The sequence below is a fragment of the Triturus cristatus genome, chromosome 9 (assembly GCF_964204655.1).
Source record: "Triturus cristatus chromosome 9, aTriCri1.1, whole genome shotgun sequence".
Taxonomy (NCBI): Eukaryota; Metazoa; Chordata; class Amphibia; order Caudata; family Salamandridae; genus Triturus; species Triturus cristatus.
Genome location: NC_140592.1, coordinates 510,755,273 through 510,767,899, shown reverse-complemented (window position 1 = coordinate 510,767,899; position 12,627 = coordinate 510,755,273). Strand labels below are relative to the sequence as shown.

At 48.5% G+C, this 12,627-nt stretch overlaps 1 protein-coding gene and 1 pseudogene across 4 annotated transcripts in view; one reads left to right on the top strand and one right to left on the bottom strand.

Moving 5' to 3' along the window:
- The window catches only part of PC (pyruvate carboxylase), a 2,056,240-nt gene that overhangs the window by 1,219,576 nt on the left and 824,037 nt on the right, over positions 1–12,627 (top strand). The window lies entirely within an intron of this gene.
- LOC146798211 (uncharacterized) lies at positions 4,439–11,608 on the bottom strand (annotated as a pseudogene).

Below are 12,627 nucleotides of genomic sequence, written 5' to 3'. Positions count from 1 at the left end.
TTGGTTTAAGGACTGAAACAACTCCGATCCCTAACAGACACTATAGAACAAAAAGAAGAAGTACAGTCCATTCAAAACAGAAATAGCCAACTGACTGTTAATGTGAAGGTGTGTACGAGAACCTGCGAATAGTTGAGGAACCCCTGCGGGAGATAGGAGTCCATCAGCCCACCCTTACTGGCGGAGCATCGTCATCTGGAACTCCAAGGAATCACTGTCTGAGCCCGAGATGGCAAATCGCTCAGGTGTACAGGCTAGTGAAACCCAGAAGGAAAATAAACTCCTGCAAGGGTATGGACCCAAATAATCGAGGGCTCCTGTGAAGTGCAGTGCTAAGAGAGTGATGTGAGGTTAAAAATGAATACTTGATCAAAAATGAATTTAATATGGATTGATCAAGTTTCATATGTAAAAGAACCTATAGTCTGGTATGAATTTTACAGGCTAATTTTTGGTTCGTGTGTGAAAAGTATGGTCGACATGTTTCAGCCGGAGCGGTCAACTTGACCCGGCTTTCTTCAGGACCTTGAAATTGAAAGAAAGCTACTGCTTAAAGTAATCTCATAAAGTGAAAAAACAATAATAACTAAACCCATGCAAATCAATTGAATGTGGGATATGTGTGTGGCGTGTGCCACCCTACCAGAACAGCTCAAGCATTGAGCGTGAGGACAATGTCTTCATTCCTGTGGTAGAAAAATAGCAAAAAAACTCACCCAGTTTTTTTGCTATTTTTCTACCACTATCTTGACATACAAATTGTATTTCCAAACATCGTTTTGAGTTTGTCTGAATATCAAGGCACGGCTAACTCTAGACCGGCTATTTTTCAACTGATGGTTTGGTTTTGATGTGCATGAGGTTTGATATGTGTATTTTATTTTTAGGAATGAAGACATTGTCCTCACGCTCAATGCTTGAGCTGTTCTGGTAGGGTGGCACACGCCACACACATATCCCACATTCAATTGATTTGCATGGGTTTAGTTATTATTGTTTTTTCACTTTATGAGATTACTTTAAGCAGTAGCTTTCTTTCAATTTCAAGGTCCTGAAGAAAGCCGGGTCAAGTTGACCGCTCCGGCTGAAACATGTCGACCATACTTTTCACACACGAACCAAAAATTAGCCTGTAAAATTCATACCAGACTATAGGTTCTTTTACATATGAAACTTGATCAATCCATATTAAATTCATTTTTGATCAAGTATTCATTTTTAACCTCACATCACTCTCTTAGCACTGCACTTCACAGGAGCCCTCGATTATTTGGGTCCATACCCTTGCAGGAGTTTATTTTCCTTCTGGGTTTCACTAGCCTGTACACCTGAGCGATTTGCCATCTCGGGCTCAGACAGTGATTCCTTGGAGTTCCAGATGACGATGCTCCGCCAGTAAGGGTGGGCTGATGGACTCCTATCTCCCGCAGGGGTTCCTCAACTATTCGCAGGTTCTCGTACACACCTTCACATTAACCGTCAGTTGGCTATTTCTGTTTTGAATGGACTGTACTTCTTCTTTTTGTTCTATAATGCAAAGTTTAACCATAGAAGGGTGAAAGGGGTGTTGCCACAGCTTGAATTCCTCCCAATGGATCACAGGTTCTATATAGATCTCACCAGCATACACACTTCCCATGTAAGATACCTGTGATTACAGCATGTGACATGTAGAACCACATGGATCTCTGTGCATAGTTTAGAGATGCATTGTGATGAGTCTTCGGATGTATGAGTACTGTGATAACTGTATGTCACTGTGGTGAACAGATTCACATAGAGATACATGAAAGTCTCACTGCTGTGATAACAGTGCAATGTGCACATCAGGGTAGAAGCACCTTACTGAATGTGTATGTACTAGGATAGCTTTGTATGGGGTAGGTCAGGTGAACATAGAGGATATTTCAGTGGTGCAAAAGATAATGTTGCACTGGTAAGGTCAGAATAGAGGTGCATTTTAAGAGCTCAGCACTCAACTTAATGCACGTTTCAGTGTTAGCATAGCTTTGCATGGGGTAATATTCACCTGGCACCGATCGGCCCGCAGCCATTTGACAATCCCTCCGATTCTAATATATTGCCAAATGGTAGGGCTCAGACCTCAAACAATCTTTTTAACATGAATTCAGATAATAACAACCATTATGACCGGGCTACAGTAGAGGTTTCCCAATTTGTCAATGCCAGATTCCTCTTCCAGCCGAACAGGCATTTCAGCCCGTTTGTAGCAGATGACATGGTACTCAGACCATGAGGATAGCAGGGACAAGGTGCAGCTCAGTCACTTGCCCCTGCAGCCACACAATCTCTTTAGTGAATCATTGCTGACTCAAAGCCACCCTGTCAGATGCAGGATCCAATATTTAATCCAAAGGTGGCAGGCCATCATGACAGTAGTCGGCCACCTCCAGACAACAGCGAATCTCCTAACATAGTTGGGATTTGATATCAACGAGCCAAAGTCACACCTGACTACTTCGCAGAGCCTCACTTTCATCTGAGCCATTCTGCATATGGTACAGTTTCATTCCTTTCCCTCTGAACGGTGAGTCCACGATATTCTGGCTATGATCCTGATGTCTCAGCCTCTGTCTTGGATATCCGTGTGTTTGACTCCGAGGCTACTGTGATTGACCTTCTGCATCCTTCTGTGATGCATGCCAGATGGCACCTGTGGGCTGTGGAGTGGGATCTCAACTCCTAGTGGGCACAGCATCAGGAAAATCTGTCCGATTAAATTCATATTTCAGAGGAGACTGCAAAATATCTGCAGTGGAGGATACTGGACTGAGATTAGATCATTGTTAGGCCCCTCTTCTTACCCCACCCAGAGCTGACGGGGGTGATTCACTGCTAAGTTGGAGAGGCCATCTGGGAGAGATGGAGATCAGAGACCTCTGGTCTCCAGCAGAGGCTCAGCTCCTCATCAACTTGTTGGAGTTGAGGGCAATTCACTTGGCATTGAAGTCCTTCCTTCCTGCCCACCATTAACAGAAGGATGGTGCAGTTGCTCATGGAAAACACCGCTGTCATGTGGTGCAGCGGCAAGCATGGCAGGGTGGGGTCCTATGCCAGGAGGCCCTATGCCTCTGGATTTGTCTGGACTGCCAGGGAGTTCTCTAGTAGCAAACCACCTGGCAGGATCTTTAAATGCCAGGGCAGATGAACTCAGCTGCAGGTACCTAGCCAATCACGAATGTCAGTTGAACTCTGAGGGAATAACCCTGGCTCGATCTTTTTGAAAATGTGCTATGTCTGCACTTCTGCACGGTGGAGTTTCCAAAGCAGGTCTCACTCATAGAGGCCTTCCATCTAGAGAGGACCTCAGGGCTCCTGTGCGTTTCCTATTGCTGCTTCTGCTGCCCCTAGTTCTGAAGAGTAGACATGACTGGCCCTAATTAATCCTAGTGGCCATGCGTTGAGCTGGGAGAATGTTACCGAAGACTCCTGGGCATGAGCTTCTGTTCTCCATTACTGCTGCCACTTCAAGAGGGTCTTCTGCCGCAGCAGCAGAGCAGGGTATTGCACCCAGGTGTGCATACTTTGCCTCTCCATGCTTGGATATTGAACTGTGGCAATTGACCTTCTCTCACCTGCACCCTGAGGTTGATAATGTCCTATTAGCATTGAGGAGTTCCTTCACAAAATCTGTGTACTCCAGTCCTTTGGACAGAATGGTGTATTAGTGCGGCACTGGACAAATTGACCCATTAGAGGCAAAATAGAAGTTTTATTTTTTGTTCTGTCCCTAGCCCGATAAGAACTTGCTTCGAGCACAATACAGGGCTACATATCTGCTCTTTCTCAATTCTTGTGATTGCCGTATCTGCTTTCGTTATTCAAATCAACCATTGAGATGAGGTTTTTGAAAGGTTTGCAACATTTGTTTCCACCAAAACCCATTGTGATGCCCAAGTGGGACATGAACTTAGTCCTCACATTCTTGATATGCACAACTGTTAAGCTGTTGCACAGCTATTCCTTGAGGCTTCTGACCTTAAATTGTCTTTCTGATCGCCATACCATTAGCTAGATGTGTAAGTGATCTTCAGACCATGTTAATCCTGTTAATGTCACTTTCTTTCCTTACTAGTTGGTTCTGAGGACCCGAGAGCCATTTTTTTCGAAAGTACCCACTCCTTTTAATGTAGGCCAGACTATCACCTTTCGGGAGGAAGAAACACATCTTTTGGACCCTAAAAGAGCATTACGTTTGTAAATTGATCATTCCAAGTGGCAACCAAAAGCTCCCTAAAGCCATGGCAGACAAACTCAGCCGAAGATGCCTAGCGGATCGCAAATGGCATCTCCATCCGGAGGTGGTGCAAGGTCTCTTTCAGCTGAGGGGGAGCCTTGGCTAGATCTGGTCCCCATCTCCAAGAACTCAGTCAGCAATTCTGCACGCTGAAGTGTCCAAGTGGCTCTTGCTTGGAACTCAGGCCTCCTGTACACCTTTCTGCCCATACCATCCTGTCCAGAAATCTCGATCAGGAACCACCACACCCAAGTCATCCTTGTGACTCCAGTCTGGGCTTGGAGAGTTTGGTATCCCAACTCGGGTGAGCATGGCAATCGGTCCTCCGATCAGGCTGTCACTTGGGAAGATCTTTTGTTGCAGTAGCAGGGGCTGGTTCTCCACTGAACCTTTCAACGCTCTGCCTTAATGCATGGAGATTGAGCTGCAACATTTTACAGCTTTTGACCCCACCTCCCCCCGAAGTCTGCACTGTTATCTTGACAGCCAGGCGGCCCTTCACCAAGACTGTATATGCCTGCCATTGTGGCAAGTTTGTGGCATGGTGTGCAGAGAAACAGGGTGACCAGCTTACTGCTCCTGTCTCTCAGGTCCTTCTCTATCCTTTATCTTGCTTAGCAGGGCTTTGCTTTGGGCACCCTAAAGGTCTATCTTCTTTCCATCTCAGCCTTTATGCGATTGCCTGATCAGCCATCCCTCTTCAAATTCTCTGTTGCAGATAGGTCCTTGAAAGTTTTGCAACATATGTTTCCTCCTTCACCCTTCATCGTGTCCCAGTTGGACCTTAATCTGGTCTTAACTTTTTGATGTGCTCTCCCTTTGAGCCACTGAACAGTTGTACTCTCGGACTTCCATCAACACAACCCTCCTGGTGGCAATAACATCTGCCTGGAAGGTCAGTGAGTCAGGCTTCGTCATCCAAGACTCCTTAACTGAACATCTACCCAGACAAGCTAGTCCTCTGCACTAGAGCTTCCTTTCTGACAAAAGTGGTCACTCACTTTCGTGTAAGCCAGTCCATCGCCCTGCCTACTTTTTACGCTCTGCCACATCCCTTGAAGGAAGAGGAGCAATTTCACCATCTGGATTGAAGGAGCATAGTCGTTTTACCTTGACCGCACAAAAGAGTTCCCGGTGGACGTCCAACACTTTGTGGGGTTTGTCAGAGTGAAGAAGGGAAAGGCTGTGCAGAAACGTACCATCTCCTGATGAATGGTGCTTTGCATTAAAATCTGCTATACATTGTCCAAGAAACAACCCCCTGAGGGCTTGCATGCTCATTCCGCCAGAGTCCAGGTTGCGACCACTGCGTTAGCATACTGAGTCCCGGTACTGGACATCTGCCATACAGCAACATGGTTGTCTCTGCACACATTTGCATAACACTATTGCCTGGACGATCCAATCCGTCAGAATAGGCTCTTTGCCCGTTTGGTCCTGCAGGACTTTTTGGTTGGTGTGAAATTGTTTCACAGACCCACTTATGGGGAGGTATTGCTTGGGTATCCATTCTAGGGAAAGGAATCTGCGTCCAGAAGTCTCTATCAGATGAACAAGTTACTTAAATTCAGTAATGCCTCATTGGGTTGAGACTCTTATCTAGTTGTTGATTCCTTACTGACAAACCTATGCTCCTCGCCCTACGTACAGCTTTTTAGGAAGAGAGCTTTCCCCATTCAAGGCCCTAGTTTTTCACACCAATGGTTAGTGTTATTTGCGACTCTGCTTCTGGCGTGGAAAGTCGCTAAAAGAAACTGATATCAGTGCGCTGGGGTGGCACCTATTGAAGCACCACGAATTTCACTTCCGGCATGGATGACGCCGCCACGTGGAGCCGAACACCACCACCACCTACCTCCGTGGAGGGTGCACTGCTCATCAAAAGTTTCGGATCCGGTGTTAAACCTGGAGAGAATTCTAAGGTAAGGAATCTGCGGCTAGATAGTCTCTACCGGATAACACGTTACCAAAGGTAAGTAACTTCATTAAGCATTCATGTTCTCAGCTAAATGTTTAACGTGCCCTCTAAACAGGGGGATACCTAAAAGAAAAAGTATAATAACAAACCAGCATTGGCATAGCCAATAGGTCTCGCTTTTGGGACCTTATAAGTATTTTGTTATGCAACTGTTGCATGCCTAAACACTTATAAGGTCCCAAAAGCGAGACCTATTGGCTATGCCAATGCTTGTTTTTAAGCTTATGAGCATGATGACAGATTTGCAAGTGGTGGTGGTGGTGGTGGTGGGGGGGGCAATTTAAGAAATGCGAGCGGGTTCCATTTAAGTGAAGTAGGGCCAGGTTGCCGTAATTGTGGTTGAAGTGTGGAGCAATAAAGGAGCTGGGTGAAGGGGGATTGTGAATTATTTTTTTAAACGAGTTGAGGTGCCTGCGATATCCCGGGAAAAACAGTGGGCGGGACGGGGAGAGTCAGCCATTCAGTGGTACCAGCAAGGGATAGAACGTAGGGATGGTTTAAATAAATTAATTTAAAAAACATGCCGAAGGGGATTAGATTGGGGAAGCAACTCAGAGAGCAAGTGTAAGGGGAGAGCAACTCACAAGAAAGAGAGTAAACAAGCAGCCGTGCAAGTGAAAATAATCGTGGTCAAGCGCCCGCACACATGCACTGTAGCTCTAGGCTGGCCTGGTAGCACTTTTTGGAGCCCTCTCAATAAGTCTCGCCAGACCAGCGCATGCGCTGGGTCAGGCGAGACCTAAAAACTGTGATATGGCATTATTGCCACTTTCATGGTTAAAGCCAGTTGTATGCAAAAAGCCCTTCCTGTAGCAATTAATCTACTGGCAAATTTCAAATGCCTTCGCATTTGCTGAATGTCCCTTAACTCACACTTTTTCCTTCCTACTTGCACTTTGGGTAAACAGGTCACCATGGCCATCAAGCCCAAATAAAGTTCTTGGAAACCAAGGCGTTTGCCCTAGCTCTGTTTTTTTTCTCGGGCCAGTGGTGCCCTCAGTGCTTCCACCTCTGCCTCAAATATGCACATCAGTCGTTTGCACTCTCCTGTCAGGCCCGATCTGACTATGAAGAAAAGCATGGTCGAAGTGGTTCAGCACCAGCTCAGTCTTAAACTTCTGTCCTACCACCCGCTCCAAAACGTGCTAAAGTACTCGAAAACCATGCAGGCTACCGAGCCTCCCATCCGCATGGTCTAGTCTGAGGAGCTGGTCTTGAAAGTGAATGCCCACCTGCTGAATGTCTTCCAGAAGCTTCAGCAGCGACTGCAATGCAGGCTTTGTCTACCTTCCCCATTTCTGCTCCTGTGCCTCATTTCCTTACCAGTGCAATTGCTGTGACTATGTTGGAGTATTTTACTTTACATTCGTTTCGGTCAATTAAGTCATTCACAGAACCCTTTGCCGGCCATGAAAGTTTGTATATAAGACTAAATCCACCTGCCATCATCTTTGTCCCTATTCCTGGGGGTAACATCAGGTCTTCATGAGAGCCATGTCGAAAAGTCCAAAATGCGTCACTTAGACCCCTCCATCAGTAGCTTCCCTCATACTACTTTTGCTCTGCCCTCTGTAAAATGTTAAATTCTCAGCATCCCATCAGTGGGCCAGTGTTGGTTAGCTATTCTAAATCTGTACATACATAGAGCCCTCAAGCAGGCTGTCTGCGTACTGCTCCAGTCAGCTGTTTATTCTGGCTGCCTTCATTGGAGCAGCTCCCCTTTACCAGTCCCCCCCCCCCCCATTCCATCACCTCTGCTCTATCCCCAACCCACTCTGTAACAGGAGGTGTGGCCCTCCACATTTGGAGCTCTCTTGTTGAAGGTAAGAGAAAAGGTTGCATTCCCTTTTGTTACAATGTTAAAACATTCCCTTTGGTCCGGATCCGTTTAATCCTTCCCCTTCAATTGGGGTCGGATGCCGTGGAAAATGCGAGTACGGTGAGGCCGCCCGCGCGCTGTGTGCACAGATGGCGTGCCAGGGAGTCATGTACTGCAGTCGTATTTTAATATCCAATTCTCCCAGTGACTTCTTTGGGTTCATACTTCTTGACCAGAATTTCTTTGAATCCGAGCCAGGCTAAACTGCCAAGGCTGAAACTGGCGGTGCTTATGTCTAGGTACTTGAATAAAGCCACTAACTCTCAGCTGACTATAAGCGGATTATACTGGTATTAATAGTGAATGCTGCCGTCCAAGTGTCAATGTTTGTTGTGTATGGACAGTTCTGTCTTTGCCCTTAGATACTTCATTGCACCTTCTCTCTATGTTGTAACTTGAATAGATCCATTTATTCATTTGCTTATATTTGCAGCTGATTTGCCCCCACCCCCTCCAAGGGTTGCCAGCCCCCTTGTATGGCATCTTCACGTCTTTTTCCAGTGGTGTCACGTGACCCTGTGTTTTTTATTACTGATCATATTTTCTTTACAGTCTTATCTCTCATATATTTGTCTAGCATCACCTCCTATCCTGCTCCTTCATCTCTTCCATGTATGGGCCCTGTTTCTGCTCTGTTGTCGGAGCTCCCTCACTGGCTTCCCACTTCCTAGGTCCATGGCGCCAATTCCTCGATCTAGCCCAGTATTCCTCCATTCTTCAGTCGCTGGCTTCCCTGCTTTCTCCTGCGTCTGTTCCAAAGACTGGTCCCACGATATTCTGGAACGCCAACCCTCCAAGCTCTCCTGCTGTCTGTTCATCTTATCTCCCGCCCCAGTCGCTCTGCTCCTCTCTCGCCCTGCCTTGCATCATAGTTCTTTGCGTCCCTCTACTTGCCCCTATGCTTTCATTTGGCGTCCACCCTGCTGCTCCTCTTTCTGTCTGATCTCCTGGGCCTCTTCTCCCTGGCACCTCTCCTCTCATTTGCTCATCCACCCGCCATGGCCTCTTGTCGCACCATGGCTTTGACCAGCTCCTTCCAGGCTACAATTCACAACACTGCTTCTCCCCATGGCACCGTCTTCCTCTTAACCTGACTGTTTGGTGTCATTTCTGACCTGATACTTCAGCCCATCTACCCCTATCTACGATTTGCCTGTGCGCCAGTTTCCCTGTCTGTTGTCTTGTTTCTCCTCCTCTGACCCCAGGCTATCTGAGCCCTCCAGTATGCCCCCAGTCTTTTCATCATCCTTTGCCACACATCCTCTCTGCTGGGCACGCTTTGCTGCTTTCTCCATGGTCCCCTTCCCCTCTGCCCTGGGCTTATGGCCTGTCCAATATACTACCACCAATGTCGATCTGGGAGCCTCCCTGTGCTCCAGCGCTACGCTGAATGCGTCACTGTCTGATTGAAAATCCTCAAAGGCCCCAAGTCTTTACTTGGTGATGTAGCTCTTGTTGAGATGGGAATTGCCGTCCCATACACCACCAAGTAGACTGCCCCGCCAACCACCTTTTTCATCTGCTTTGGAAGTGTATTCTCGGGTCACTCTGACCCTTCCGATCAGGATTCTAGACCATAAGCTTGCCTCCCTTTGCTCAGTTTGGTCCCCTGATGCTTCTGGCAGTAGTAGGCCTGCTCGGGTATCCCCCCCTCGCCCTTCTGCCCCCACAGTAGTGCTGCCCCGACCACCCCCCCCCCCCCCCCCCCCCCCACTGCAGCGCTTCCCGGAGCCTCCATCTGCCTCCTGTCCATCTTCTACCTACCTGCCTTCTCCTGTTTGACATCTCTGCTTCCACCATTCCACTCACGTCCACCTTTTAGCCGCCCCGCTCTGACCCTCTTGGCCACTAGCCCGCTAACTTTGACAGCTAACTTTCTGGTGCTCCTGTTCTTTGGGTGTGAGAATTTTCCCCTCTTTCCGTGCTTGGTTCCTGTGCATTGGACAGGTTCTTCCCTGCATGCTTTTTTAGGTCGAGGGACCGTCCGGTCTGCCGAAGGCAGAACCGGAAGTCCGGAGATTTAATGTTTCTTAGAGTGGCTATTTAGCCCGCCTCTCTTTTTGCTTCTCCTCCATTGGCGGGCTTCCTAAACGGAGGCCAGCCATTGGAGGAGAGAGCCGTCCCTCCAAATAGGCTCAGTCTTTTTCAGATTCGGGGGCGTGTTCCATGCTGTTCTTTCCACTTTTTAGCCACGCCCTTTCTCAGGCGTGTTTTTCTCTCCTCCAGCCAATGGCAAGAGGAGAGAAAAAGAAACACGCCCCCGAATCCGAAAACGCCACTGCGTTTCTCCGAGGCATTTCTGCTTTGCCTCGGAGAAAGGCAGTGGTGTGCTTGTTTTGCCGTTGTAGCTCCTTGCGTCTCCATTTCATGTACCGCTCCCGTTCAAGCTGCTCGCCATAGTGGGCTCGATAGAACTCGTCGAAGATTGGCTTGGTGGGAGTGTAGCGGGACGAGGACGACGTGCTCTCGGTCTTCTTGGGCATGTTAGAGCCATCCACCTTCCCCGGAGGCTTCCCCGCCGCCCGCACGTCCACTTGGGTTGGGGGTTCCTCGGTCGTACTTCTTGCGCAGGGTGACGCTGCCCAGGATGAGGTACGCCTCGCTAATCTCTGTGAAGCGCAGCGCTGCCGCCTCGTCGCCATTGTTGCGGTCCGGGTGGTAGCGGAACGACTGGCGGTAGTAGGCTGTCTTGATCTGGGACTGCGTGGCTGAACCGGTGACTCCAAGGATATCGTAGTAGGCGGTCGGGCTGCGGAAGAGCAGTTGCTTCAGTGAGCCGTTGTTCCTCCCAGCTCCATTAGTGGTGGAGTATGCCCTGGTGAAAGTTCTGTTGGCCGGCAGCAGAGAACAGCCCCATGGGACTTGCTGAAAGCCCGTAACTCGTGAAGGGCGCGATTGCACGCTCCCTGAAAGCAACGGTCAGGAACCCACGGTGTGTTGGGTGGACAGCAGCGCCCACAACTGTCTCTGTGGAGCCGCTGTTCATTCTGGCTGAGCTGAAGCGTTGACGTGAGGATGACAAAGGCCAGTGATCGGCAGAGGCAGCACGACTAAGAAGGTGCATATAGAGTACCCTCAGAGCATCTAGCTTATGACCAATGACTCCCTGCTGTCCTTTCCAATGTCTTGGGCTCACTGCCCCTTGCTGGTCTTTACGGACTGCTCTCTCGTGCCGCCCCACAACCCATTCTCCCATAAACTCGGTTGCCTGCCCTAATGACTTCACATCCCGACTAGATGAAGCGTGATCTTCTTTGCGGTTGGCGGCCCCAGACTGCAGCTCTTGACACTCTTTGCAACTCCAGAAAAAGATTCTCCTCCTCAAAATACCCTACCTCTTTGATCACCGACGAGTACTCTTTGCATATTCCCCAGTACCCAGACGGCACCTTCTTCAACCCCAATACTCCCCTGTGGTGTTCCGGGACCCCCTTTACGCGGACAACTTGGTTCAAGGGCGCACCCAGAACAACCTCCAGCCGACCTCTGCCATAATTCGGGAGCCGGCCGGCCGCGCCCGCCTAACCGACCAATCACAGAACGAGTATCAAACAGGAAACACATGGTCTCCAGCTACAGCCAATCATAACGAGGTGCGAAAGAAATCTTGCGCCGCGCGAGGCAACCATTGACAGTATTCTGAAACGTCATGCTCAGTGAAAGAAACTTCAGCAGCACAGCTGGTACGAAGACATTTTAACTAATTCACTCTCTCTATCTCACTACCTCACTCTCTCTCAAATACACTAAGTCACTTACACTCACTCTTTCACTACCTCACTACATCACTCTGTTTCTATCCTAATACCTACAACATCCCTCACTACCTCACTCTCTTTCACTACCTCACTCTCTATCTACCTCACTCTCTATCTACCTCACTCTCTCTCACTACCTCACTCTATTTCAATACCTCACTCTCTCTCTCTATCTCACGCTCTCTCTGCTAATGCAATAGGTATCACATATGCAAAAAAAAAACTAATGCCAATAGAAATGACAATGCCATTTATTTAGGGATACAAAAATGATTAAAAAAATGAGCAATACCAATAGCTCTACCTATAATATTGCCGAGACCATTGCATTGTAAATGCTTGTCTCTTTTTATGCCTCTCAGGTGCCCCTGTGGCCCAGAGGGGCATCAGACCTTCCAGTGGTGCGCCTGTAATCCTTCCCCCTTGGTCGGAGGGGAGCCGTCTTGTCCTTCTTTGGGCCCGTGACCCATCGCCCTGAACCTCCTCTTTGTACCCCCACTGTTGTGGGAATTGTTCATTCACTCACTCATCTGCGCCTCCCCTGGCCATAGGGAGCCGCGTTCCGCTACAGACACAGGAAACCCCATAGAGGCTACGCTTCTGGGCCTGTTTTTTTCTTTTTGTTGGGTACTGCGCTGCGGTCCCTGTACTTCTTAGAACAACATGGCCACCTCACTGAGCAGCGGAATTGCTGCATCTGTCGGAGGAGCGCCGGCCGCCATCCTCAGTAACCCACATAAAGTGACCGGCGGGG